The following is a 13,611-nucleotide window of genomic DNA, read 5'->3' on the forward strand; positions in this document are numbered from 1 at the left end:
TACTTGGTATTTGGATTAGGCTTATGAGTAGAATAGATTTTTGTTTTTCTTTTGGTTAAGCAGACAAGCCAAAATGATGCTTTGGTTCTGCTCAATCTGAGTGTTCATGTACCCTAAAACGAGTAGTTTCAGCCTCTCTTAGTATATGCAGAGAACTAGATGACCCTCACTGTATTACAAATCACCTTTTGGAAATCAAATGTAAAAATCAAGACCAGTCCTATATTATTAATAAGTACTTTATAATAACCCCAAAAAACAGAAGAAAAAAAAAAGCAGGACAGATGCTTTCTTGCTGCTGCACCTGTTGTTCTCTTGCCTGTTTAAGGGAAGCTCAGAGTAAGCGCTGCTGCTAGCAAAGTCACGGAGGGGGTGCAGAGGGCTCTCTAGGGATACTACAGCTCTCAGGGCAATTTACTTCAGGGGCAACTTACACCCATGTAACACTAGCTCAGCTCTGCAAGCCAGGCTCTACTTCAGTGCGAGTCACAGGGCACGAATGGGAGGTCCACAAGGGCTAAGCCTAGCTTTCCAAGAGGGTCGAACATGCAGAAATTTCACAGCTGTAAATTTGGGTTAACATCACCTGGGCAAAATTTCCAATGAACTGGAAAATATTACTGCTTCTAGTGGAAACTGTATACAAATAGATTTCCGTGAAAGCAGTTTCCTAGAGTTACAAGTTGAAAACAAAATGTAGTCAATGTGTTAATGTAATAATTTATTCAGAGTATGAGATTCATTTGAACCTGAAGTGAAATGCAGTAGTTGGAGACCCATGTGTAGTTTATTTGAACACTCCCTCATCAACCCCCATCCCCTCAATCCCCCAGTTTGTTCTACTAATTAGTACCAAGAGATGACATTACCCACCCTACCCTACTCTGTGTGTAATTTCTCTGCCAGTTGCTCTTGATGGTCACAAAAGATGGATTCAAATATCTAGCATGTCTTCTAAAAGCCTTCACTAGCTAGATTCATTTACCCATGGAAAAACTGAATTTTACCTGAGTGTCTTGTTACTAAAAGGTAATCCCTCCTCTCTAACATGCAAAGTATAAAACAGCAAAACATTTTATTCGGGGATACAGTGACAACTCCTCAGTAATTCAATGATATACAGATTAACACAGTACAAGTAAAAAGTCAACCACTAATAGCACAGTGACTTCAGCTATAATGAAGCACAATCACTCCAATACAATGACATTATTTTTATGTGGAAATGCTTCAGTGGGATCTGGATAAAAGGCCAATGCACACTGGGAAAATTTTGAAATGCTGGAGGACATTCTTCCTTCATTATGATGATAAGAAATTCCCCTTGGTCAGATCTATGGGATTTTGCATATGCTTTGCATGTCCCATATCCTGTTTTCTCCTGAAGCAATTAATACACTGCACCAGTTATGCTTGTCTGTTTTTATTCACTGCTTCCCTAAAGGATGCTTTCTCTTACAGTCTTAGAAAAAGAACTCAAGTTAAAATCAGCTTCAGATCCCCCTTCTCAAAATAGCCAGCTATTTCATTGCTGGTGCAAGTGCCCCATAGTACCTGGGAGGACAACAGAGTGGTCAGTGTTAACCAGCTCACACCTGTCACCTTTCTTAAAAATAGCTATTGAGTCAAGCTTTCTCATGGTTTCCCACTGGTGCCCAGTGACATTGTAAATAAACAGAAACTGATTCTGGTGATGTACTGCAAATTCCTGCAATGTCCATGGAGAATCCTATCCATCCAGTGGAAATGATTGATGCTCTCCTCTTTCAGTTTATTACATGCCATGTCAATTTCTACATTCAAGCGACAAACTGTTAAGAGTCTGTAGTCCTACATTTGTGTGTGACCCTAGTTCCTTCATAGTGGTGATGCCTACAGATAACACATATGGGAAACTCCTGACACGGGTACTTGCCCAGAACTCCACTGAGGAGCAGGTAAATGTATTGTACAGCATGACTTTGTGATGTGATGACATATGGAAATGTATTAAGTGACTTAACCTGTCATTTCCTTCCTCTCTCCTGCCCCTTTTTGTGAGAGTGTACTTTGCAAGAGATGCAGGTTCTTGTGATCAGTCTCTTACCACCAGAAAAAGATGCAATGAGGACCCTTCCATGTGGCTTTGGCCGCTGGGTCCTTCACTGCATTCAAGGACTTCTCAAGCCCAAGGGTGTCAGACTTTGACTGGAGGAGTTAGAAACAAGGGGTAAGCAATCTTCCAGGTGTGGGGAGAGAGCCCCAGTGGGAAAGGATGCATAACACACACTTGGAGAAGAGTCAACCAGTCTGAGTCAGTGAGCAGCTGAGGGAAACAAAATGATGAAGGACGCCTAAATTTGGAAGCAGAACAGTGTTTCAGGATCCAAAGTGCAGTGAATCAATATCATCACCATAAAGCAAAAGGTGGAAGGGAAGCCATGGAGAGAAAAAAAAAAAAAAAAAAGCCAAAAAACCTGGCTCACAGAGGTACCTGGCTCTGCTGCAGGTATTATAGTCAATTTGCACATCTTCTCTCTGAAAAGAGCTTTCTAAAAACATCTCTTTGAGAGATGGGCTTGCCAAAAATAACATTTTGTCAGCAGCACAGCTTGTCAAAACCAGCATTTTAGCTAGGGCAAGCACTCAGTGTGCAAATAATGTTTTTCCAGGAGCAAGGCTTCCCATATTGGAACGTAGAAACTGTTAGCACAGTACTTTGACTAAATCCATCCCTCCTCCTTTCTTTTTGATAAAATGTTATTTTCATCCATCTCTAACCCTCCTCCTCACCCCCAGTAACACATTATTTTTGGAAAGTTCCTGCCCTTCATGAAACACCATTTTCCTCAAGCAAAACTTCTGATAAAACTCCACTTTCAGCAAGCCTTTCTCCTCAAATTGCCGCGGTCCTCACTCTTGATAAAAAGGTGTTTTCTGTTAAGTCTCCACTTTTGATAAAATGTTACTTTTTCCAAACTTCTGCTCCTGATAAAACATTCATTTTGCCAAGATTGGCTCCTGAGAAAATGTTATGCTTGGCAAGGGCTGTTCCTGATAAAACATTTATTTTTGCCAAACCTCTACTTCTATTAATTTTTTTTCCTCTGAAAATTATTATTATTTCCCCTAAAGCCTCCTTAATGTAAGATATTGGATATGACACAACAGTGGGTGACAGAGTATCACTTGCCAAGCAGTCTTTTATCCACAGCCATGATCATTAACAGTGAACCCCCAAAACACTGACATTGAATGCCTCTTGCACAGTGTGATTCTTCTGGAAGCCTTGGAAGGAACAATGAAAAATATATTTGCACCCTTGAGCTGAAAATGGGCTTAGTTATCGTATTAGCTCCTCATATAAGCCAAACCTGTTCTTATTTAAAAGTGAATAAAATCAGACCCACCAACAGGTTACCGGCGAAACACTTACGGGGATGTTCAGAATTTTTCCACTTCTCTAATACTTCATGTTCCAGTGAGGTTAAATGAGGTTAAAGACAGGAGATTCCTGTTTGTTCACAACAAAACTTGAGACTGCCAGCAGTCCTGTGTCTATTCTGCCTCATCCTGCCCAAGTGCACATTGGCAACTGTGGTACTGTCCCATATATTACTCAAAAAATGTTTCTTGCATGAGCACATGCAAAAATCTGTTCCTACAGTTGTGAGGTGCTATAGGAAGGGGTGACAATGTAGAGGGCCCAGGTCTGATGATGTCATGGGACAAGAGAACTTGGGTAGCACGCTCCACCTTTGTACTGTCACATGTCCCTCTGTCTGGCAATGTTCAGCCTGAATCCAAGGCTCTTTACCTACTTCTGTGTCAAGTCTCATTCAAGAGCTAGTAATGAACCGCCTGATGTTTTTCACATGTTTGTGCCAAGTGCAGCTGATCACTTACATGTGTGATTAGGTGGCTGCGGCACACAATGTGTGAAGAAAATGTGAGGACCCGAACCTGCCTATCCTGGAGAACCCTCAGGTCTCTAAGTACTGCCTGCAGCTACCTCAAGGGGACATACAGAAGACAGACCCAGACTCTTCTCAGAAGATGACCTCTGCAAGGTCAAAAGCTAATGGACAGAAGCTGCAGTAAGGAATATTCCACTTAGATGAAAGGAATAATAAATATGACCGTGACAGTGGACGGGCTCTGGGACAGGTGCCCAGAAAGCCTGTGGACTCTCTGTTCTAGGAAACATTCAGAACAGAACTGGACGCAGCCCTGAGCAATCCAACTTCTACAACAGCCCTGGTTTTGGAAGGAGGTTAGATAAGATGAACAGACGACCCTTCCAACTTGGATATATGATTGTGCTGGTTTGACTGAAAATGAGCCAGTTTTCTTCATGCAGTTAGAAACCTTTCTTTTTCATAGCTAGCACAGTCATTATTTGGACTTAGTTTAAGTACAAGAAGACAACACCCTGGGACAGAGTTAGTGTTTTTAATTGCTCTGGTCTGAGAGCCAAGGACATTCTGAGCACTGTGCCCACAGGTGTGAGGCATCAAGGCAGAGTGGCATGGATGGGGCAGAGCTTGACTGACATCCAGACTGAACAATAACAGTATTCTATCCCATTAGCATCATGCTTCATATTTAAGGAGAACGAGGATCTTCCGGTCTCTCTTACTTGCTTCTTCATTTTCTTTGCTCTCTTTGTTGGAGCCAGGGTAGTTCTGTTCAGGATTTTCAGTAATTCAACCCGCGGCCATGCTGCCATTTTGCAGAGGCCTCTGGGCTTTTCTGCCTTTTTCCTCTTTTCTCTCTCTGGGATTGGTCCCCAAGCAGCGGCCAGGTGCTGCTTCCTGGGACTGGCTGCTCAGTGCAGACAGAGTTCCTGAGGAATTGCATTGGGTATCTTTTATTTTATATTCAATTTCTATTACATATATTTATTTACTAGTAGTGTACTAGTATTTTTAAATTTTATTAAACTGTGTTTATCTCAACCCAAGTTTCTCCCCTCCCTTTTGATTTTCTCCCCTATTTGGGAGGTGCGGAGGAGGGTAAGTGAGAAGCTCTCATGGTTGTATTGCTAGCTAGGGTTAAATCATGACAATGATTTTCAGTGTATGGTAATTTACATACTGAAGCTGGAATTCAGACAACGGAGAACATTTTCTTCACAGTGAATAAAAAATTTACCTTGAGCTGAGTTGAATGTTAGATTGTAGTTGGTGTGTTTTGTTTAGTCTTAATAGTTAATGTCTTATCTGAGTTGTACCTTCAATATATTAGCCTTCTGAAGGTTAAATGGAAGACAATAGATAATTCATGGGAACGCACATTAAAATTAGTCATCCTGATTAAACACCTCATTTATGAAGCTTCGAAGATGGGGTGGGAGTTAGAAATGCTAAATCTCAATGCAACCTCAGAGAGAATGTGGAGACAGCCCTTGCATGGAGGCCATGGAAAAACATGGACAGAGGCAGTCAACATGGCAGTAGAACCCTTTCCAACAGCAAAAGACACTTTGGTCAGTTTCAGCCAACTGAGAAATTGCATTTTCAGGAAGTGCCCACTGGATCTGATCTGAAGTTTCAGCAGCAATAGATGTTGCTCTCTCTTGCCTCTGTACCTCTGTTTCTAAACAAAAGAACTGTTTAAGAGTTTTTTTGGCTTGCAATATATAAAGTCATTCACTTCAGTGCTTGTGCTGTGAGAGCTCATTTAGGGTGAGACTGGCAAGCCACAAGCATCACATTCCTTTTCTGGTCTGTCCTTGCAGTTCCCGTTCCCAGGCTCAGGGACACCCAAGACCTAATGCAATGTGCAATTGTGTGACAATCTTCCCATCACACAGCTTTATTTAGGCACTAACAACGTGAGGCTCCAGCTGAGAGTGTCATCTGCGATGCTGAGCACAAGGCAACACATCTTTCACAAACAGCAGAGCAGTGTGGAGCAGGCTGGGTCCTTTACATTGTAACCATCTGCATCAGGAAGACCCACTGTTTATTCTGGACAACAAAGCTGAAAAGTAGCATATGAGTAAGGACCCATGGGCTGGCCTTGAATTCATCTCAGTTTACCAGCCACTGTGCTCAGCAACCAGTTAGCCCTAGTAGTAATGAGAAATGTAACAGAAAGAATGCTGGCTCAATATATTTCACTGTTCCCTTGCTCACCAGAGTGAGAAGGAGCCCTTTGTTTTTACAGTCTAGGAAAAGTTAGTAACTTTGCTTTACATTGTAAAATAAAATTTAAAATCAAAGGCACGTCTTACTACCAAGTTGAAGTAATTAATGAGCTCTCTTGTGCTTTCTTGCAGTCTGATTTTAACAAAGTGACACTGGACAAGACGTAGTGACATGCAAATCCTTAAGTCATTAAACTGAAAACATGACAGCACTACCTTTATTCCATAAAAGAGACTGGAAAATCGGTGTCGATCCTTTCCCTCTCTCTACACCTCAGCAAATGCAGGTGTTTTTCTGAAAATGGAGAAAAACCTTGCATTTTTTTTTAGAACTAGTCCAGAGTACAACATTAATCTCTCACTTCAGATTAGCAAATGTAATGATCCTTGTCTGGTTTCATTTGTGTTATCTTTTCATCCCAGAATGGGAGTGTTTTCTTGCCAAGGGAAGGAAAAAAATCCTAAAATGTTTTCCACGTTATGTCATAATAAGCCTTAGATCCACTGCAGTAGAAGTTGCATGAGAGAAACATTAACAAGTGAGTAATAATGATGAAAAGAACTATGTTCTAATGGCCCCTACACTGCAATGCATTTTCTGAAATAATAATAAGAACAAGATTCAAATTAAGCTGCTGCTTTGGGATGCCACTTACTGCAATGCTGAGCTTTGGGTACCAAGGTAATACTCTGAATATACCCCAAACCAATGGTCTCTTCTGAAAATGTTGGCCATAGATTTTACTCCACTGACATTTAAGCTAAAGCCTTGCTGACCTCAGAGCAAGTTGCCCCTTGTATCTTATTAATATTGGGCTTTTAGGGGAGTCATCTTATTTGTATTAGGCTTGTGTAAATCTTTTTTGTTTCTTTTTTCTGTAAGACCTGGCCTCAGGACAGGCAGCTCCCTGCTATGTTCTTGTAATATTTCCAAAATATAAACATGTGTTTAAGGGCATTTTTCAGGTTCCTCAAACTTACAATTTATTTCAGTGTCCACACTTTCACACAAAACAAAACTGTTCAAATATAGCATAGTTTCTCTGACTCTTCAAAATTTGTCCTGTCAAACATGAGGCACAAAAATAAATGTTTTTTACTGCATATACACAAAATATTTTCATATACTCTGATAAATCACAACCATGGAGAAAGTGCAAAGCCAGTTCCACTGACTTTTTCCAGTACTCATAACCTTGCAATTTTCTGGATTCAGACTTGGGACCCTACCTCACTGTCTAACAGTAGGAGTTTTCTACCTCACTGTCTAACAGTAGGAGTTAGAGTTTCCCTGGAATCTCTTTATGACTCATGTTGTTGATCTATTTTAAGATAGCCATCCCATTTCCAAAACTCAGTCACTTCTGACATCCCCTGCCATGTTCACCTGCCACTCCTGGCTGCTCTTCAGCAGCTAATTTGCACACCACATTTAAAAAATTGCAGTTAAACTAGGTATAAAATATCAGTACTAGCCATAGTTACTGCAGGTTCCAGTATAAGTTGGGGAATGACCTATTAGAGAGCAGCGTAGGGGAAAGGGACCTGGGGGTCCTGGTGGACAGCGGGATGACCATGAGCCAGCACTGTGCCCTTGTGACCAAGAAAGCTAATGGCATCCTGGGGTGTATGAGAAGGGGAGTGGTTAGTAGGTCGAGAGAGGTCCTCCTTCCCCTCTACTCTGCCCTGGTGAGACCGCACCTGGAATATTGTGTCCAGTTCCAGGCCCCTCAGTTCAAGAAGAACAGGGAACTACTGGAGAGAGTCCAGCACAGAGCCACAAAGATGATTAAGGGAGTGGAGCATATCCCTCATGAGGAAAGGCTGAGCGAGCTGGGTCTCTTTAGCTTGGAGGAGACCGAAAGGTAACCTCATTAATGTTTATAAATATGTAAACAGTGAGTGTCGCGAGGATGGAGCCAGGCTCTTCTCAGCGACAACCAATGATAGGACAAGGGGTAATGGGTTCAAACTGGAACACAGGATGTTTCACTTAAATATGAGAAAAAACTTCTTCTCAGTGAGGGTGACAGAGCACTGGAACAGGCTGCCCGGGGAGGTTGTGGAGTCCCCTACTCTGGAGACATTAAAAACCCACCTGGACACCTTCCTGTGTAACCTCATCTAAGTGTTCCTGCTCCAGCAGGGGGAATTGAACTAGATGATCTTTTGAGGTCACTTCCAATCCCTAGCATTCTGTGTGTGATTCTGTGTGTGATAGTTTATGACCTTTTTGTAAATGACATAAGCACAGTAAGAGGTAACCTTTTAAAGAGAGATAAAATGCAAACAAACCAACAAACACCAAGAAGACAATCTGTTGCATTTGTTTGTAGAAGTAATGCATCAGGCCCTGACTCATTTACTATTCTAAACAGCTGAAGTCAAAATTATGTTATGCTTAAAATATTAGTGCCATAAATAAGGCCACAAATGCTTATGTGGTTTTCTAGGAAGGCTTTACTAAGAGATTTCATTTTTGTATCAATCCCTGTAGTAGACACAAGTCTAGAGCCACCCAATCTCTGTCTAGACACTGCCTTCTTAATACCATACACATGAAGTTTGTATTGCATTTCTCTACAATAATATAACCAGTCCCCAAACAACATTACACTAGTAAGAAGATATGAAACGTTTAACTCCACACCTCAGGTCAAATATTTTCAACTTGTCAGAAAGATAAATAAAAGGATGTTAATGTTAAAACCAACAATCTTGGTTTAAGAAAGTAAGAGAGAATGAGAACCTATTGATATTCTTTGTAGTAAATAACCATGCAAGAGCAGTAATGTTGGAAATGTTTTTGAACAGTTAGGGCACAATCTGGATGCAATGTGTAGGTGATGTATTCTCCACCTGATGAAACCAACTGCCAAGTCATTTCTCTTGCTGGGAGGAAACAAAAAGTTGACACAAAAGAACAACCTTCTGTCACCTCTCCTACACTTTTCATGAAAGGACCAGGTAACAAGTATTTTAACCAATACACATTTACTGGTACTATTTAATAAATGAGAATTGTTACTTCACCAGAGAGAAGTATTTCTTTCCTTCCTTTGAAAAGCTGGGAAAAAAAGACTTTGTCCCTGGACATGCAAGTGAAGAGCAGAAGGAAACCAATGACTGGATTAACCATGGAGCATGAACATCAGCTCAAATGCTTGAGGGTCTGTCAGCTCAGCCACAGCCCTTGACTCAGGTCACTCTGCTGGCAGCATAGCTGGTTGCCTCCATGCCCTCAGGTCAGCTTGGCTCCAACCTTCCTAGAGCATGAATTTCCATGACTTACAAGCTGTGGGTTTAAGAAAGACTTATGATCGTATGGGTCAACAGCACTGTATTTTGTCTGTTGCCTGCAAATGTTAATTACCATGAAATTTGAAGCAATTGAAAGGACTCCCAGAACACAGGACAGCTGCTTGCAGCAAATACATTTTAACTAAGTCAAAAATATATCCCCAAACCAAAGTGAGTATTAGGTTGCTTTAGGAAATTCTGAGTTTCATTTCTTAATGCTTCTTATATTTTGCAGTGTACCATATGGAGTCTGTAATAATTTTATTTTTAGTTGGTGGTAACCATCAAAACACATTCTAGACTAGGGAGGAAGAAGGCAATGTGCACTGTCAAGAAGGAAGAGTGTCCTAGGATTGCATAGGAGCACAGATACCAATAAGGTGTATTAGTATCTTTTTATTGCAACAGAACTGCTGGGAGAGGATAGCCATGATAGCTATCCTGGTAAGATCCCCACCATAGTCCTTGCTGAAGTTTGAACCCATTTACTTATCTCATAGGAAAGTGTACAGGTTCTGCTCTGTAGGGTAGCAGAAGAGACAGCGACATGTGCCATAAGTATTCCTGTGGTAAAACACAAGCAGGAAAGTCCACTGTTGCCATGAAGCTATAACTTGTGTTCAGTAGAGATGTTGTCAAAGAATTAATTTGAAATCTACCTCTGGTAAAAAACACCAGTGAGTTACAGTGCTAACACCTGTGGTCAGCTGAAAGCTCCTACTATTCTAAAGAAACAGAAATCACAGGGATTTTGCTCTTACTAGAAGTGCTCAGGTAAGTTCCCTCATAATAGGAAGACTCTCAGATGGGTTTGACTGGAACCTCTATTGGTAAATATTAATAAAACCTTGAACTAACTGATGTCAGCACTGAGAAATTCACACAAAGCACGGGAGAACTGTGAGCAGATCCAGAAAAAGGATGGGAAAAGAGAGGAAAGGGTGTCTTCTGAGTAGTGTGATGCTGACAGTATGGTCAGGAAGAAGTGGTTCCCTTTCTTGATATGCTCTCTTATTACACTGAGGATCACTCTCAGAGTAAATCTGGAGATGCTGGAAAAAACTTTTCTTCTTATTAGTTCTTTTTTTTTTTCCCCTTCCTTCCCTTGGAAGTCCTTTCACCTGTGCTAATTTTTGTTGGGTTTACTGTTGCATGTATTATTCATGGTGGCTTGTCTGTACCTTCTCATTCTGCTGCTCATCTGAGCATTTTAAACCAGCCTTGTTTACTGACAAACCTTCCTGGACAATGTGAAGAAGTTGTTTGCAGCCTTCAAGAAGTCCTTTATTTGTGTTGCACCTGCAATAGTCACAAAAGAAAGTAATGAGCAATTTGTTCACATGATTTTCTACAAATATGCAGTCCATCAGTGTGCTTCTAAGAGAACAGACTTTCTAACAGCTTTAATTGTACAGCATAAAGAATTTACTGCAAAGAAAAAGGGACTCTCAGAAGGTTGTTTGTTCACCACAGAGTATTCAAGTTCTTCTGAAGACCACATATAACTTACTAAAAAGCTTAGCAATATTTTATTATTTTCTTTTCAGAAGTGTAAAAAAATACTTTAAAGTACATATATGGACTGACCACAGATTTACTGCCACTGGCTTTTTGTAAGTCAGCCGGAATGAGGCTGCTCATGTACATAAACGAGTCCAGCTGGTACATTTACTGGTAGGTTTATAAGAACACCTCCAGAACTGCTGAACACTTGTGAAAGGTAGGGTATCAAACAGACTGGACTGGACATGTGGGCCAGTTGATGGGCAAGGCACTATAAACCTATCCATAACTAGTGCAGCTGTGACTATAAAACTTTTCAGAAAGCCCCCCAAAAATCAGACACACAAACATTTAATGAATTTCAAATGACAAACCTGGAATGCTTAGAGAGACCACGTAATGATTTGGGGGAGTCCATTACAGGTCACACGTAAAAAGAGAAGTGAGGTTTAGTAGTCAATATATTTTGTTGCTTCCTTTAATCAGCTTCAGTTAAAATTTCCCAGCAACAATTAACTTTCTTTTTATTTTTAAAATCACATTTCAGAGTACAGCCTGGTATTAATATCCAACAAAACAAGGGGACCTCTTTAATATTGCTGCCAAGAGAGTGGTAGCATTGTGGTACAAAGGCAGGCTTTGCATATTTGTGTTAAAAAGAGAAAGTAAAGCGGTTTGCCTCATGTGTAATAAAAACCCATCTAAAATTTATTCTTCCTCTAGCAGTGAAGTGCCTACATCTGGCCAATGTATTGCCCCTCAATGGAAGTTTATGTCCTCAGGATCAATTGTTTCATTTATTTACTTATGTTTTTTAGCAAGTATCATCACTTGGTAGTCAAATCCTGAAACCTGGTTTCAATATGTTGTTATCCAAGCTTTTTCATTTACATGAATGGTTAAATGGGAAGTCATAAATTTACAGACTTAGTGAGGCATTTGTAGATGCGTGTTGTTAGTATACAGTAATAGTATCTCTTCAGGTAAACTTACCAATATGTTCTAAGGCATATTTGACCATAGCTCTCAAGTCAACTCAAAGATGATGTGCAAAATTGGAAATATCTCCCATCAAAGGTCAAGTGAAGATGTTTCAGATGTTCAGTAGCAGTGGACAAAGTAGAACTTTGTAACAGTGTTTTTGTTTCTAGAAACAGGTATGTTTCTAGCACAGTTCTTGGACGATGGCTCTGAAAACTATCACAATGATTACAACCTACATAAAAACTCCTGCTTAGCTTTACACAACTTCTTTAGGATGTTCCCACCCACTTTGGGTGTCTGGGGTGCTAAATGCCCCAGCCAAGACACTGCTGCAATCATGCCATTGATCATGAGATGCCATCCTCTGTACACAGTCTATCTGAGCGCTGAAAATCACTGATTGTGCAGCTGGAGATGTGTTATGTTTATAGCTCTTTGGAAAACTGCCAGAGCCTGTGTTTCTGAGGGACTCATGGCCTAATTCTCCACAAAATTTGGAAGCTCCTTTCACAATTCCCAAGGCAATGCTGCTGAGACAGCTGAAGTTACTCTGGGGACTGTCATAAAGATAAGAAACTCAGCAAATAGAACCTGGGTAAAGCAGCCAAGTCAAGTCTCTATAAAAAAGGGAGATAAACAAAAACTGCTTGGGGGCATCTTTCTGATCATGTTACATTACAGGAAATGGCTGTATTCCATCCTTAACTGAACTGGTCTCTTAAAACACCACACAGAGCATCCACTCCATGAGTAATTCAGCAGACCACACCTATTATAAGACCATTTTCTCATAATAAAATTATCCAGAAACAATGATGATGAGACTATAAAATCATATTAAGAATATCTGCTTCAGTAAGAACTGAGTACTTACTTTGAATTACACTGACACATTACAGTCATCAGGTTCCTAACTAGGGCAGTGAAGCCAGGGGATGGAATGAGAGATTGCTGCAGGATTTCTATTCTACGCAGATTCCGTGGAATAGGTGGAATATAAAGTAGTTGTCAGGATGTTTTGTAAAGAAACCCATTGAAAAACTACTCTCCAAAACACAGTATTAGATTAATTGATCCCATGCTGCAGATTCTTGGCTACTCAAACCTGACCTGAAAGGCTTCTACTATAACAAGAATGTACTAAGAAAACACAGAAACTCCATAAGCAACACTTTCTGTTTCCCAGGCTTTTTTATTGTAACTTTCCTCTGTTCCTGATAATCAGGGCTCTCTGTGGACTGGATCATCAGCAGAGCAAAGCAACGCAACTCTGAGGGAACTACGTCGATTTATGCTGGTTGTGAGGCTGGCCTCAAAGTGTACAAATATGAAGATATTTGACACAGTAATAAATATTACTGGTAAAGTCGTTCCCCTTCCTCAGATTCTGTACTCTGGCAGATAAAAAAAAATTAAAATTAGGAAAGTGCACTGTTTACCTCAAACTGTAGGCCAGATGTCAAATGTTCATTTCCTGCTGCTGAAGCATAAATTGTGGAGAAAGAATAGCTTAGTATAGGCTTGAAAAAGTTATCTCCAGCAGAACTCCTCCTCAGACACTGTCAAAGTCAGGCCATGCTCGTTACCTCCCTTTAGCATTTTGAGTTTGGATTACATTTTCTTCTGCTTCAGCTGATATAGCATCTCAAAGTCCCATGCTGTATTAGTAGTGATAATCCTCCCTTCTTTGGCTG

The 13,611-nt window shown here is 40.6% G+C and overlaps 1 long non-coding RNA gene across 1 annotated transcript in view; it reads right to left on the bottom strand.

Moving 5' to 3' along the window:
• Positions 1-8,572: 8,572 nt before the first annotated feature.
• LOC135579058 (uncharacterized) overlaps positions 8,573-13,611 on the bottom strand; it is a 32,339-nt gene continuing 27,300 nt past the window's right edge. Inside the window, exon 4 of the long non-coding RNA XR_010471373.1 lies at positions 8,573-10,729. This is a non-coding gene — a long non-coding RNA (uncharacterized LOC135579058). The remainder of the gene's footprint in view (positions 10,730-13,611) is intronic.

This window comes from Columba livia, chromosome 3 (genome assembly GCF_036013475.1).
Source record: "Columba livia isolate bColLiv1 breed racing homer chromosome 3, bColLiv1.pat.W.v2, whole genome shotgun sequence".
In the NCBI taxonomy this organism is placed as follows: Eukaryota; Metazoa; Chordata; class Aves; order Columbiformes; family Columbidae; genus Columba; species Columba livia.